This window comes from Mesoplodon bidens (genome assembly GCF_964165515.1).
Source record: "Mesoplodon bidens genome assembly, chromosome: 12".
NCBI classification, from domain to species: domain Eukaryota; kingdom Metazoa; phylum Chordata; class Mammalia; order Artiodactyla; family Ziphiidae; genus Mesoplodon; species Mesoplodon bidens.
The window spans coordinates 87,864,929-87,880,956 of NC_138168.1; the positions used below are offsets into that span (position 1 = coordinate 87,864,929).

General features: G+C 38.7%; 1 protein-coding gene and 1 pseudogene across 7 annotated transcripts in view; one reads left to right on the forward strand and one right to left on the reverse strand.

Moving 5' to 3' along the window:
* PRKN (parkin RBR E3 ubiquitin protein ligase) overlaps window positions 1-16,028 on the reverse strand; it is a 1,303,276-nt gene that overhangs the window by 758,990 nt on the left and 528,258 nt on the right. The window lies entirely within an intron of this gene.
* On the forward strand, window positions 1,280-3,007 carry LOC308626092 (protein SET-like; annotated as a pseudogene). The gene has a single exon. The product of its transcript is annotated as a protein SET-like (transcript).

Consider the following 16,028-nt stretch of genomic DNA (forward strand, 5'->3'; position numbering starts at 1 on the left):
GTAGACATGTGACAGTTGTTATTTTATAATGGCCATAGAAAACTTGCTAATTAGTATTTATCAAAAAAAGTTTTCGAGTGACCAATCTTTTTTTTTTTTTTTGAGGTACACGGGCCTCTCACTGCTGTGGCCTCTCCCATTGCGGAGCACAGGCTCTGGACGCGCAGGCTCAGCGGCCATGGCTTATGGACCCAGCCGCTCCGCGGGGCATGTGGGATCCTCCTGGACCGGGGCACGAACCCGTGTCCCCTGCATTGGCAGGCGGACTCTCAACCACTGCACCACCAGGGAAGCCCTGCACTTTTTATATGTAGAGTGTGAATGCTATGCATGGGAACGCCCTAATCTATTTGGTACTCTGGAATTTTGTTAGACAACAAAAGAAATCTTAAAAAGTGACTTCATTTGGAATTCAGAAGTTGTATTTACACTGAAATGTTTATTACAATGAAATATAGCAGAAAGGCTTGTAAGTTATAGAACAACGTTAGAAGCTTATGTGTTGACTGAAGTTTTCCACCAAGTTTATGAAGACGGTGCAGGGATTTTTCTACCACAAAAAAAGTAACATTAATTTTTACACATAATATGAGAAACTAACTATTTTCTATGCAATATACTCCTATGCTGGGAATTCCAGATCTTTATGTCAAAGATCCTGGAAAATCTACTGAGGGTATCATGTCAAAACTCAAAGTTGTCAAGTATTACTAATGATATCTCTACTGTGTCCTTATACAGAAATGGTGTTATTTTGAATCTAGGGCCCAGAAATAGACCTAAACACATATGGGCATTTGATTTTGATGAACAAAGTCAACCAAGGGGAAAGGAATGAGTGCATATACATATAGGTATGCATACCTAACACCGCAATAAAATTAACATGAGCTGGATCATAAATCTAAATGGAAAAGCCACAACTATAAAGTGTCTAGGAGAAAACATAGGAGAATATTTTATGACTTGAGATTATGCAAAGGTTTCTTTGACAGACTCTAGCAATAACTATAAAAGAGTAATACATTTAAAATTTAAAATGTCTCTTCATCAAAAGATGATATAAAGAAAATGAATTAACAACCTACAGACTGTCAGAAAATAGTCATAAAACATATATCTGACAAAGTACTGGCATCTAATATATATATATATATATATATATGAAAGATTCTGGAAAGATACACCAAACAATCCAATTAAAACATGAGCGGAAGAGTTCTCAGAGCTCCTGGTACAAGCTTCTTCCCTTGGGTGGATTCTTGGCTTTTCTCCCAGCATGGCCCCCAAACACCAGTCTTCACTTCCACCCCAAGCAAAGAAACCGAAGAAACCGAGAAGGACTCCTGCCTCCAGGCCAGAGGAAATGTCTGCTTCTCCGAACTTGCCGAAGGAAGAAAAAGAACAGCAAGAAGCAATTCAACATATTGATGAAGTACAAAATGAAATAGACAGACTTAACGAACAAGCCAGTGAGGAGATTTTGAAAGTAGAACAGAAATATAACAAACTCCGCCAACCATTTTTTAGGAAGAGGTCGGAATTGATCGCCAAAATCCCAAATTTTGGGGTAACAACATTTGTTAACCATCCACAAGTGTCTGCACTGCTTGGGGAGGAGGATGAAGAGGTGCTGCATTATTTGACAAGAGTCGAAGTGACAGAATTTGAAGATATTAAATCAGGTTACAGAATAGATTTTTATTTTGATGAAAACCCTTACTTTGTAAATAAAGTTCTCTCCAAAGAATTTCATCTGAATGAGAGTGGTGATCCATCTTCAAAGTCCACTGAAATCAAATGGAAATCTGGAAAGGATCTGACAAACGTTCAAGTCAAACTCAGAATAAAGGCAGCAGGAAGAGACAGCATGAGGACCCAGAAAGCTTCTTCACCTGGTTTACTGATCATTCTGATGCAGGTGCAGATGAGTTAGGAGAGGTCATCAAAGATGATATTTGGCCAAATCCATTACAGTACTACGTGGTTCTGGACATGGATGATGAGGAAAGGGAAGGAGAAGAAGATGACGATGACGATGAAGAGGAAGAAGGATTGGAAGATACTGATGAAGAAGGGGATGAGGATGAAGGTGAAGAAGATGAAGATGATGATGAGGGGGGAGGAAGGAGAGGAAGATGAAGGAGAAGATGACTAATGGAACACTGGTGGATTCCAACCTTCCTTTCTTAATTTTCTCCAGTCCCTGGGAGCAAGTTGCAGTCTTTTTTTTTTTTTTCTCCTTCTCCTCTTGTGCTCAGTTGCCCTGTTTTTGAGGTCTCTTTTCTCCTTTATACCATGGCTCACAACTTATTCTGGGGGGAAATGCCTTGAGCAGAATTCAGTGGGAAAAGAATCTCTACCCCTTTCTGTTCCAAATTCATTTTTATCTCTTCCTGTCTCAACAAAAACTTTATGGAATCAACACCACCATGCTCTGTGGGAAAAAAGAAGACCCTTCTGCTCCCTTAGCTCTGCTGGAAGCTGGAGAGTGCATAGAATTCTAGCTTCTTTCCTCCTTTCTCTGTATATTGGGCTTGGAGATTACACTGTGTCTCTATGTAAATATGGACAGTTAGCATTTACCAACGTATCTGTCTACTTTCTCTTGTTTAAAAAAAGAAAAAAAAACTTTAAAAAATGGGGTTACAGAAGGTCAGCAAAGGGTGGATTTGAGATGTTTGGGTGGGTTAAGTGGGCATTTTGACAACATGGCTTCTCCTTTGGCATGTTAAATTGTGATGTTTAATGGACATCCTTGCAGTTTAAGATGACACTTTTAAAATAAAATTCTCTCCTAATGAAAAAAATAATGAGCGGAAGACCAAAACTAGACATTTCACCAAGGAAGACATACAGATGGACAAGAGGCACATGAAAAGATGCTCAACATCACTAATTATTAGAGAAATGCAAATCAAAACCACAATGAGGTTTCACCTCATGCCGGTCAGAATGGCCATTATCAAAACATCTAGAAACAATAAGTGCTGGAAAGGTTGTGGTGAAAAGGGAACCCTCCTGCACTGTTAGTGGGAATGCAAATTGATACAGCTACTATGGAAAGCAGTATGGAGGTTCCTTAAAAAACTAAAAATAGAACTACCATATGACCCAGCAATCCCACTACTGGGCATATACCCTGAGAAAATCATAATTCAAAAAGAGACATGTACCAAAATGTTCATTGCAGCTCTATTTACAATAGCCAGGACATGGAAGCAACCTAAGTGTCCATTGACAGATGAATGGATAAAGAAGATGTGTCACATACATACAATGGAATATTACTCTGCCATAGAAAGAAATGAAATTGAGTTATTTGTAGTGAGGTGGATGGACCTAGAGTCTGTCATACAGAGTGAAGTAAGTCATAAAGAGAAAAACAAATACTGTATGCTAATGCATATACATGGAATCTAAAAAAAAAATGGTACTGATGAACCTAGTTGCAGGGCAGGAATAAAGAGGTAGACATAGAAAATGGACTTGAGGACATGGGGTGGGAGTGGGAAGCTGGGGCAAAGTGAGTGTAGCATTGACATATACACTATACCGAATGTAAAATAGTTAGCTAGTGGGAAACAGCAGCATAGCAAAGGGAGATTGGCTCAGTGCCTTGTGATGACTTAGAGGGGTGGGATGGGGGGATGGGAGGGAGGCTCACAAAGGAGGGGATATGGGGACATATGTATGCATATGGCTGATTCACTTTGGTGTACAACAGAAACTAACACAGTGTTGTGAAGCAATTATATTCCAATAAAGATCTATTTTATATATATATATATATATATATATATACATATATATATATATATATATATATACACATATATATATATACTTAAAAAAAGCAAATGATACACAAGTATTGAACTATACATAGTGGTGCTCATTATGTAGCAATGTATTTAGAGATGACGTGTAATCATGTCTCTAATTTACTTTAAAATGCCTCAAAACCAAGATGGATTGGTAAGTGATTAGAGATGGATAGATGGATATTTAGGTAACAAAGAAACTACAATAAAATATTAATTGAAGAATCTAGGTCCTGTGTATATGAATGTTCACTGCACAATTCTTTCAACTTTTCTGTATATTTGAAAATTTTCAAAATATAATTTTGAAAAAAAATCCACAAGTCCAGGAACCACTGATCTACAGCACCAGGACTCAGTTGTTACTCTCTGATAAATTACTTTCCCCCGAAAAGGAAACGCTTTTTCTCTTCCCTCTGGACCCCTCCACTGCACAGCTTCTCACACTCTCGTCCATTTCATATCCAACCTTAATTCTTTTTTTCAAAAGGAAAAGAAGCAGCCTTATTTTTCTGAAAGCAGATTATGCTAAGGGGCACATTATACTTTACGGCAGCTATGCTAGTAATTTTCACTTCAAAGGACTGTTATTTGGATGCTGTTTGTTCAGTTTCCCAGTTTATCTCATAGCCTTGCCATTCTATTCAATTTGACTGAAATTAATACTGTTTTAGTTGGTCCTGCTTCACCATACCAAAATAAGACAGAATGGAACTAACAGCAGAAATGTCTATTCTACACAAAGATGTCTTATCACTTTAACATTATTATTTTAGGTACTCTTAACCCTTAAAACCAAGTATCAGGTTTAGACTTGCAGATTTGATTCATGAAAGCCCTCAAATAGAGCTCAGACTGGACATGGAGGGACTGACACTGATTTTCACTCTCCTTGGATTATTTTAATATTTTTTTAAATTAAAGAAAACAAATGACCAGCTTTACATCACTGTTATTTGCATCAGTGAATATCTACAACTGTTTCTCCTCTTAGAAATCCATTAAAATGTGCCATTTCTGATGTCGATCTTGCCCTCTGTAATGTACTCCTACTGAAACAGGAACAATGTCAACATCAACAATGTAAGCCATTTCTAACTTAACTAGTCTAGAATTTGTAAGAGATAGTCAGCTTTCACTGGAACCAGACCCAGAACAAATCTGTGTGTGGAAAAGTAGGTGTTAAAGTCCGCTTTGTCTTCAAAAGATTGGTTTTATATGATTTTAGTATGTTGTTTTGGTATGATTTAGTCTCGTATGATTTTAGCTAATAAAACTGCATGCTTCTTTCTGGAGCTGCACACATTTAGAAACTAGCTGGCTCATTTCATTTGATATACACTTCACTGTGAATGACTGAGTAAATGAGGTCTTAAGACTTAGGGACTCAAATCTTTGCATATATGCAGAGACTAAGTACTGTTAAATGCTGCTCAGGGGCTTCCATGGTGGGGCAGTGGTTGAGAGTCTGCCTGCCGATGCAGGGGACACGGGTTCGTGCCCCGGTCCGGGAAGACCCCACATGTTGCGGAGCGGCTGGGCCCATGAGCCATGGCCGCTGGGCCTGTGCGTCCGGAGCCTGTGCTCCGCAACGGGAGAGGCCACAACAGTGAGAGGCCTGCGTACCGCAAAAAAACCCCCCCAAAAAACCCCAAAAAGTGCTGCTCAGGATGGCAAAGACTGAGGTTTAGTTGCATTGACAGCAAGTAAAATCTAGATCTTCAGAGAACAAAAGTCTATGTTTAAATAGGTTTAACAACTTCAGTTGAAAGCATATTTTAAAAACTGATACTCATAACAAGCCCAGCAAAAAAGAAGCTATTTATAAATCAAGCCTCTGAAACAAGAATATAGAAACCCCCAAAATATCTTATATAATTATTCATTTTTTAAAAAGGTGATTATGACAACATGCAGACATGAATAAGAAAAATACACTGAAGGGAAAAAGTGCAATAACCCCAAAGAAACCTAAATATATTTTACAGAAAAGAGCAGAAAAGACTGTGCATAAAGACGAACAGGAGAAGTAATTAGCTTGTCTATCTGGGAGAAGAAAAGGTTATTGTAGCTTTCTAGGCATGGGAAGCTAGACCAAGTGTGAAGGGAGAACCTCACAGTGTGAATACCTAAATATAACCTAGAAATCCCATCTCCTGGTACACTGCAGAGTTCCTTAAAAAAGGCTTCCGAATGTAAAGAGAGAGAGAGAGGGAAAAAAAAGAGGTTTAGGGATTATGAAACAGAGGAAGAAAGCCAAGTGGGACACCATGTTGACTGAGGTGATGATTCTCTCCAGAACAAGGAAGTGTGGCTGAAAGCCTAAGTGAGTTCCTTCTTAGTGTTTACAGAGGGAGATTAATTGTCCCCTACTCTGAACTCTACAGTGTGCAGGTTGGAAATGCTTCTTCATGGAGTGTTCAATACCAAGGCCTCCCAACTAGACCAATGACTATGTTAAATGTCCATCCATCTTTTAGGGCAAAAAGGCAATCATCCAAGAGAGTTGAAAAGATGTGGGAAAAAAATTGGGGAGCTATTGACCAAATGTACAACCCTCTCAATACAACTAGCCACTGTGTGAAAGAATGGGTTGGTACACATATTATTCTTAGGTATTAAAATGTTCTATAGGAAGACCAGGGTATTACAGTACGGTGCATCACTTTCAATAGTTTTGCCAAATATCTGGTGAAGAATAATCAACTGGGGCAACACATGGTTTTTCAAAGAAAGGCAAAACCCTCCAACAAGAAGCGTATTTCCTCATGAGTTAAGTTAATAGTGCTCTTCAACCATTTAATAAAATATTTATTGAGTACCTTGCATTGTTGTCAGTGTCAAGGTACAAGGGAAACAGCTGTAAATAGGAGACACACTCTGCTCTAGTAGGAGGAAACAGATCATCTCAACAAATTAACAAGACAATTTCAGCTAATCATAAATGATACCAAAATATAAAATATAAAAAAGTGTTAAGAAGTAATTGAAGGAGATATTTTAAAACAGGTGATCAAAAACACTTCTCTGAGAAAGTGATATTGAAGTTGGTCACAGAGTGATGAAGAGGTGCTGCCCATTCCAAGGTCTGAGGGAAGGCATTTCAGGCAGGGTAGCTCATGCAGAGACTCCCGAGGAGGGAATGAGCTTATGAGTTGGAAGAACAGAAGGAAGGACAGTTGTGGTTGGAACATAGCGAGCAAAAGAATACTTGGTATAAGATTTATTCACTCACATCTATGTCTAGCACTTACAAGGGCCATAGAGTGTTCCAGATACTGAAGGTATGGAAGTGAACAACACTGACCAAATCCTTTCCCACATGAAGTTGAGCTTCCAGGGGAGTCTCTGGTGGGATCAGAGAAGAGGACAAGGCTAGATCACAGGGGTTGGGACTTCTGGGCCACAATACAAGTTTGAATACGTTGCCAAGTGACTGTGACAAACCCTTTTCTACCCCATGCCACATCCCCTTAGCACACATGATTCTACCACAGCTCTCAGGGACAAATGAAGGCAAGCTGTGAAAGTGAAAGGGTCTACTTGACAACATCAAAAAATCTCATATCTGGGGCCAAAAGGTCCACTTTGCTGAAAGCCAGGCCCTGGGATTAATTAAAAGCGTTGCTGATTACATAGGAACCTCTACTCTGGAGGAGTTGGTAACCCATCTTTAGCAGAATTGCTCATACTACAGATAAGAATTTGCTTTTCTTGACATCAATGCCTCTGCCAGCTCCACTATTCAAGCACTCTCAGAATGCCTGCTTTACCAAAACGGGATCACATATGCCATTGCATGGAATCGAAGAACTCTTTTAATGGTGAAGGAAATGGAACAGTGGGAAGTAGGATGAAAGATTTCATCGATTCAATTCTATGCTGTATCACGTGAAAGCAGCCAACCTAATAGGATGTTGGAAGGGTCTATCTAGTACTTAGTTAAGGGACAGACTGGGTATTCCTAAGATACTGTATATTCATTGAACCAATGACTTATACATGATGTTGTGTCACCAAAAACTAGAATAAAAAGGTCTGGGCAACAAGGGGTCAAAATGAAATTGTCCCCTCTCACCATGATTCCTAGTGACTGACTTAACAGAATTTACGCTTATCCACTCGAGTCTTGGCACTGCTCATGAGAGGTCCTGGTTCCTGAGCTGGGATAGAGTAAGGACTCAACTGAACTTGAAGTTATGATAACTACCTGGTCGTTTAGAGCTCCGCCTGCAGCAGGAAAAGAAATGAGTCACTATAGTGGGAGAAATGATCAGCCCTGAGGATCATGAGAAACTAGGATTGCTACTACATAATGGCGTCATGACAGAGTATATCTGGAACCTGGGGATTCATTGGGTATCTCTGGATGATTATATATGGTAGTAACAGCAAATACTCAACTGAAGGCTACCATAGCCTGTCAAGGGCTTGGACGCTCAGGAATGGAGGCCTGAGTCATGCACCAAGTGAGAAAGCTTCCAGCTAAAGTGTTGGCTGAGGTTGAAGGAAATCTAGAATGGGGATGTTGAAGATTACTGATGAATATGAATTATGGCCTTAGTCCAGGTACAGCAGTGGGGACTACCACGCCTCCTATCTGAAATCTGTTTTTAGGGATTGCAACAGGCTACTCCCTTGAAAACAATCAGTGACAAAGTGAACTTAATGTGGAGCCCAGGAGAACTGAGCAGTATAAGGGGTGGACTTGAGTAGATGCTCTTTTGTGCCCCATGCCATATCCCCAGGGTCCAATTTGTTTAGTTTAGCTTGGTACACAGCTTTTGGCACACTCCCAGTAGCCTATCTCAAGAGCCCCAGGGAATCTCAGAGCTTCCATGCTTTGGGGCTTTCTCTGAAGCCACAGCCTGGCTGGAAGCATAGCCCCAAGGAGCCAAAAGCAATCTTTAAGCAACAGGGTGTGGGGAATGGTAGGTAAATGCTCCAGCTTCCCATCTTTTGGAGGGACAATTCTGCAGGCATTTTCCATGGTTTCTCAGATTCCTGCTGAGATTGTGCCCCAGCTGTCCACTGCGCTACAAGCTCAACTACCCACTCTGCACTGGCTTCCCGTCCTTCCATGTCTCACTTTCCCAGCTCCTCACTGTGATTCCCAGCTTCACCTCCTGAATGAACCACTAGGACACTATGTCTCAGGCTCTGTTTTTAGAAAAATCAAACAAAGATAGTGTCTTAGGAGCTAGCATGCATACTGTTGACTTAAAAAAATACACACACACACACACACACACACACAACGTGAGAGCTGCGAGTTAAGTTTTATTTGGGGCAAAATAAGGACTGCAGCCCAGGAGACAGTGTTTCAGATAACTCTGAGAAACTGCTCCTAGGAGGTGAGGGGAGGGTCCACGTTATGTAGAAGTTTTGCAACAAAGGACAGGTAGTCGGAACTTCAAAAGATTATTGTTCATGAAAGAAAACCAGACATCTCAAGTTAAGGAATTGAGTGCTTTTCTATGTATGGGAAGTGCAAGAATCTGGGCTCACTGAAATCATTCCTTTGATCTGCACCTCAGCTCTCTGGGGCCAGTATCTTGACACATACTGAGTCTCCTCAGGGCTCACCACAGGGAGTGGCTGCAGTCTGATGGCTGCTAGGTGGCAGGTATCCTTTTCAGTCCTGAGTTTCCTGGGCTCACACTGGAGGGGCTGCAATCATTGATGACTGTGGCATCCTTTGTTTATTGATATGGCAGGAAATATTTCGTTTCTCAGTACATTAAACTGTATCAAGAATGAGGAACCAAGATGATGAGGTGGCCTACAGTGACATGTTAGGAAATTAAAGAAAATGTATGGCTAAGTTTTAGCATTGTTAAATGCAAGGTGCAGAATTTTGAGGATTAAAAGACAAAAATAAAAACTGCATATGTAAAATGAAGAGTCCAAAAGATCTGCTGTGAGGAAGGTACGGGAATCTGAAAGTTCCCACGGAATATTCTCTGAAGAAACAGTCCCCCACCAATGAGCAACTTCAATCAAAGCAGCCATCAAAACTACAGGAAATAGTCAGAAGTGTTTTGGATGTACAATTAAAAAAAATTAACCTACTCTTACATGATACATTGGAATGTTGACATTTGCAAAACTTTTGTCAGCTGTCTCGCAAATGGACACTGGAGCTGGAACTAGAGCCTGGAGTTGACTCTTGGCCCAACAGGTACTTTCTGTGTGACCTTGGATGATCACTCTGTGCCTGGGTGTCTTTTATCTGTAAAAAAGAGACTATTGAAAGAGCATCTTCATCAGAGTAAATGCTATTTAAATTTTGGCTATTGTTTTTATTATTGCTTGGCAAATACCAAGGAATATCTAACGGAACTAGTGACTGATTAGAAATAGAAACTGCAGGAGAATTAGAGATCTGGCAAGTTGACATGTGCTGTATGAACTTAGAGAAAAAAATAATTTTTAGAAAATAATCAGCATCTTGAACAAAGTGAATTTTGACTTATTTCCCAATTCTGAAATAGAAAGCTAAGAGGGCATTTTTTTTCCAAAACAAGTAAAATTAGGATAACTAAGATTAAGCATTTCATATAATAGTGAGAAATGTATGAAATCCATTTCTCCAAAGAGGTGGCAGGAACTTAACCAGCGTTTGTAAAATTCTGGGAAAGTAAGTCATGGAATACACTAAAGGGGTGACATCTACCAAGACTGAGGTTGGTAAAGGGTCTTAATGAGGCAGTCACCAACGATGGTCCTTGTTGATTCCGCTCATTGTCTTATTTAATTTTTCATGATCTTGCCATGAATAATTTCATGAGATATAGAATGTATTTAAAGAAAGAGCATTAATAATAGTTTTTCATTTCAGATAGAAGGATCATTAAATTAAAAATTCATACTTTCACCAATTCAACTGACATTTGTTGAGATGTAATCAAAAATGAAAGGATGTCTTTGAAGACAAAATTGTTCAAAGGTTAGGGGTAATCTGCTCTTGCTATTAGTAAAATTCAAGGGCCATTATAGGGAGAAGTAAAATTATAATATCAATCAGAAAATAAAATTTCTGACATTTTCAAAGGAACTAACAGAATAAAGAATAAAGTTGCATATCCTTTTTTTTTCTCCAAAAACTTTATTCAACAGAAATTATAATAATAGGCTTCAAAGTAGAACCTAGGAGACACATTGTTACATTACTCTTGTTTCATTTATCAGTATCGTGATGCTATCAAGAAAGAAAATTGAAATAACCAGTGACATTTGCCAAACAGTATGCTCGTTCCTGTCATCTCTATCAAATAATATCAAGGAATGATATAACTTCATCAGCTTTAATGGTCATATCTGTGAAGCTAAAGACAGTGTATAAATGGTTGACTTGTGGACAAAGAGAAAACATGAAATATCAAAATAGCTTGCTGGCTGGCTGTGATGCTCCAACTGGCAAGTTTCCTCATGGACTGGCCTTCTTCAATCAGCACCATATCCTACAGGTATTATCCTTGCTTCTTGTAATGATTATGTCACCTTTATAGTTGAAAGCACATGAAAAGATCTCATCCATGTGTCCCTCAAGAACCTGGAAGCACTGACCAGTCTGAGCATCCAGATTCTAGCTGTTTTGTCAGAGCTGCCAGTGAGAAGACGGTTCTCTTGGGGGTTGAAAGAAATCTTTGAAATTTCACCTTCATGGCCTTCCAATTAGGTGATGAATTTTCTTGTGGCTGCACTGAAAACTCTTGCTGTTCCTGCTAGTGTTGGAACACTAACTCCTGCAGAGGCGGGGGGTGGGAGGGGGCGGCTGTGGCTCACTGCAGGGACAAGGACATACGCACATCCTTATAAGACAGATTTCTTCCTCTCCCTATTTCTTCAAGTATGCTGACTTGAAAAATGGCTGCAAAAACTACTGACTCTTTCTATCAGCAAGTAACAATGCTTTATCATAGGTACAAGCTTAGAAAATGATTAGGTTCAATTAAAGTTGAGTATTCCTACAAAATCTAAGACAGTGTATTGCTTTTTTTTTTTTGCTTTTTAAAGTTTTTTCTGCCTAGTGTTCCATCACTAATAATAGAAGAACTAAATTTGGAGTTCACATTGGCTACTTGAAAATTTACTTGTAATCTTGCATTATGTATAGAACTTGCCCATGGTTTAAAAATAAAAGGGGAATACGACATTTGCAAGGTAAACTCAGGCATTTCATCCATTATTCTAATCTGTTTTACAAAAAAGATCAAAGCACAAGTTGGGGAACAAAATAAGTGACAGAAAAATTGCAGAAGTAGGTCAATAACAGTGATGTTTCAGAGATCCAGGAGACTAGCAACTAATATGAACATTATCCTTCATCTCTCTAGATATTACATTATCACCCTTCATGTTATTATAGATGATATGTATTTCTATTTTCTTGGAAGGTTCTTTTCTGGCCACCCAGATTCCTCAGTTCTATACCTCACTATACTAGTGAGAAGGTACACGAGGGTAAAGAACAGCTAAGTATTAGAAAGACAGGGGTCCTTGAAAAAAGGATGGAGGCAAAAAAAATATTTGCCATATTTCCCTGTTTTGGTTTGATTTTTTGGTCTGTTGTTTTTTTGGTGGTATTTTCTTGTTGCTGTTGATGATTTATTTTTGTTGTTTTGACTTGTTCCCTGCAGAGTTTGGGGTTATCTCAAAATCTTGTACAAAGAAGACAAGCATTCTTTCAAAGTGATTGTCTTTTCTTCAAAGAACTTGCCTTTGAAACTAAGAGTGAGACCCCCAGGAAATGACTCTGGACTTGAACAATGAGGAAGAGGCTGAAGGAGAAGGATGACTTACTTATCTCTCCAGGGCTCTCAAAATACTTAAAGTAATGTATTTCCTGCAATTATGTGTCTCTGATGAATTTAAGGAGCCACCTTAACGGGTGGTTTGTTTGACAAGAAGACATTTCAGATGGTCAATAGTAAGATTTTATGAATTTTAGATTCTGATATTCATTAATATCCCCTCCCAAAGATTTCCTCATTCCCAAATTAATAATAAATGTGCCTACTTGTACCCATAGAATTATAATAAAGAAACAAATGAATGAGTGAATGAATGGATGAGTAAAATTAAATGTTTAAAAACTTCCTTTCCATTTTGTTGACCTGATAATTCAGAATTTGGTAAAACCTCATCTGCTCAGATTCTGTAGTATCTAAACTTAAATTTATAGATGAGAAAGAACACTGGCTTCAGAGTCAGAAAGCTAGGACAAAGGCCCAGTTTTGTCTAGTTTTTGTTTTGTTTTTCTTTAGCTAAGGGACTTTAGGTAAATCATTTAACATTTCTGTGCCTCAATTTCTTCATCTGTTCCGTGAAACAGACCAGTTGATTTCTTAGTTCTCATTTTGTGTCAAGATTCTATAATTATAGACCATTAGGAAAGTCATCATTAAGTTTCATTTTACCAACTAGCTCAAGTTATTGTGATTCTATATGGTGATATCAAAAATATTTTAAGGTTTTTTTTATAAAGAGCACACATTAATATTTTTAAAATTATCACCTTTTTACATAAAAAAACACGAGACTCCCCAAATATTCAGGCACAAACTGTAAATGTACAAACAATCTCTGATTTTCTTCTGTTTCATTATATCATAGATATGGTATAGCCGATAAGCATGGCCTCACTAGATGAAAGATACACAGTGATATCCTGGAGTAGGTGTTGGTTTAATATTTTTAATTTTAGATCTCTTCTCTAGACTAAAATTGTTCAGAGACACGAGGCCTTAACACATATGCCAGTTTCAATGACTCAGTTGTTATATCTGTATTTTCTTCCAGAAAAGTAGAAGTTGTGTGAAATTTCTACTAACTATTCCTTTTGATTTTCCATTTTCTATTAGGTAAAAGTTTCCAGCAGCTTCATCATTTTCACATTTTCTGTACCTAAGAGGACATGAGGGGAAATAGCAATAAAATAGGTGGGGATGGCATTCTGATACTAGAGTGCAGTTAAATGTGAGGGGAAAAAAAGCAACTATCCAACAGGATGTCCTCGAGAAGGAAAATGATTTTATCGCATGATTGCCTACCTCATTACAAAGTGAAATTCACCACTCTCCATTTCTGTGTGAGCCTTCATCTGCTGTATAGGAAAGCAATTCCATAGGTTTCCTATAACAGCTGTTACCATGAATCTATCAAATATTTTGTTTCCACATTTTACCTCTCTCTCTGTCTCTATGTCCTTCTGAGGCAATTGCAAAAGAGGGATGAAAGATTCTGTTCCCTAACTCTTTCATTAGTTACTTATTTACACCTGCTGTGGGGAAGAAGATTGCGGGAAATGTGAGAGCAATTCACGCACCAGTATTTTAAGATCCTGTGCCTAAATGATGCTGCTACAGAAACACATCTTCCCATAGGTACTAATTAAAAAGCAACAAGTTCACTTGAGTAGCAGTTTTCTTCTATTTCTTTTCCTCTGTACCAGACGTGCTCCCTTTCACTTTAATTGGAACATTATCCCCACTCAAAAACAAAACAAACAAAATACACTAAAGGAAGACAGGGAATAATGTTAGCTAACAATTTGGAAAGACATTTTCCCCCATTAAACCTGCTGCACTGTTGGAAAACACTAGCGTATAGCAGGTTTCACATCCCTGAAATATTAGATAATAGGTATTTCTGAGGACAGACTACAGGAACCTGTGACAAATTAGCTTGGCCTCTACCTCCATGGGCATTATGAAGCATTTCTAGATGCTGGTCAGAATTAAAGGTGGAAACGTTTTAGTGACACTACATCTGTGTTTATCACGTGGCTTTACTGCCGGGTCATAAAGAAGGAAGGAAAATACAAATGGCACCTGGGCAGCAGAATGCTTTAGACTATAAGAGCCCTGAATGGTTGCCATGTGTTAAGATAAAATTTAGCACAAATTTTATATTCAATATGTTTAATAAGGAAGGTTAAAAAGAAAAAGAAAACAGAAAGAAACTAGTCATGATAAGGAGGGACATAAGAAAATAACATTATTAATTCGCTATTCAATTAATAAATTATTGAACATCTATGAAAGATTCAATGCTAGCTGCTGGAGGATTCAAAGATGTATCGAGTATGATTCCTTTAAGAGCTTACAAGTTCGTGGCATCCAGATGGTAATTTTGAATGATATGATTACCCCTTGCTGGTCTGGAGCTGGGAACATACAGGATGGTGCTGTGAACTCCAAAGGAAATACCTCCAAGATTACATTACAACAACGGTGTATACCATGGTTGAGTGAGAAAAACCAAGTAGGGGTGTGAAGCAGCTGGGAGGAGGAGGACGGAAGAAATGGATGACCCAGGTGAAGATTTACTCAACCCTAATTCAATTTTCAGAGCAAATCGCCCTGCGAAACAGTCCACTGGGAAAAATTTCACTGCTAAGTCAACATAGACTAGCGATTCTTAACTAGAGGCTACAATATAATATAGTCTAAATAAGATTTAAGAATGTGGGGTAGATGCTTGTGACCGACCGACCGCCTGAGTGGTTGAAATTCTTCTTAGTATTTAACTGATGGGAGGCTCTGAACAAGTACCTCTCTGTGCTTTCCACTTCTCACCAGTAAAACAGGGAGATAATTGTAACTCTTGAAGGACTGAAGGAAGAATGTAACATATGCAATGCTGAGGAAAGTGCCTGGTGTTCAGTAAGAGGGCAGTGCCTTTTAGCTTTTGTCCTGTTCCTCCACACACGTCGTATCAGATTTCCTGAGCTCCTACCTCCAGTGTCCCTCACCCATTATTCTCCACCTCAGCCATGTTTCTACAACTAGCACGATTTATAACTTTGCTGGTCCACTAGACACAACGTTTACTCATTTTACCTACCTGTGTACTTGCTGGGTTTGTATTTATCTTCCTTATAATATAAGCCCTATGAGGATACAGACTGGCCTATGTTTGGTGTCTGAAACATACGTGCTCAATAAATATTTGTTAAACCATTACAAATGATGATGATGATGATGATGATAGCTTGCCATGACATAGCTGTTTTTTCGTGCCAGCCAGTATTCTCCAAATTTTAAATACAGTAGTATTCTTTACTCTTACAGCAACCCTAAGACACCTACTTCATAGGTAGGTAACTTATTGTCCCCATTTTACAGATGAGTACAGGAAGGTTAGAAAACTTGCCCAAAGTCACATGGTAAGTAGCAGAACTGAGTGGTAAACCCAGCA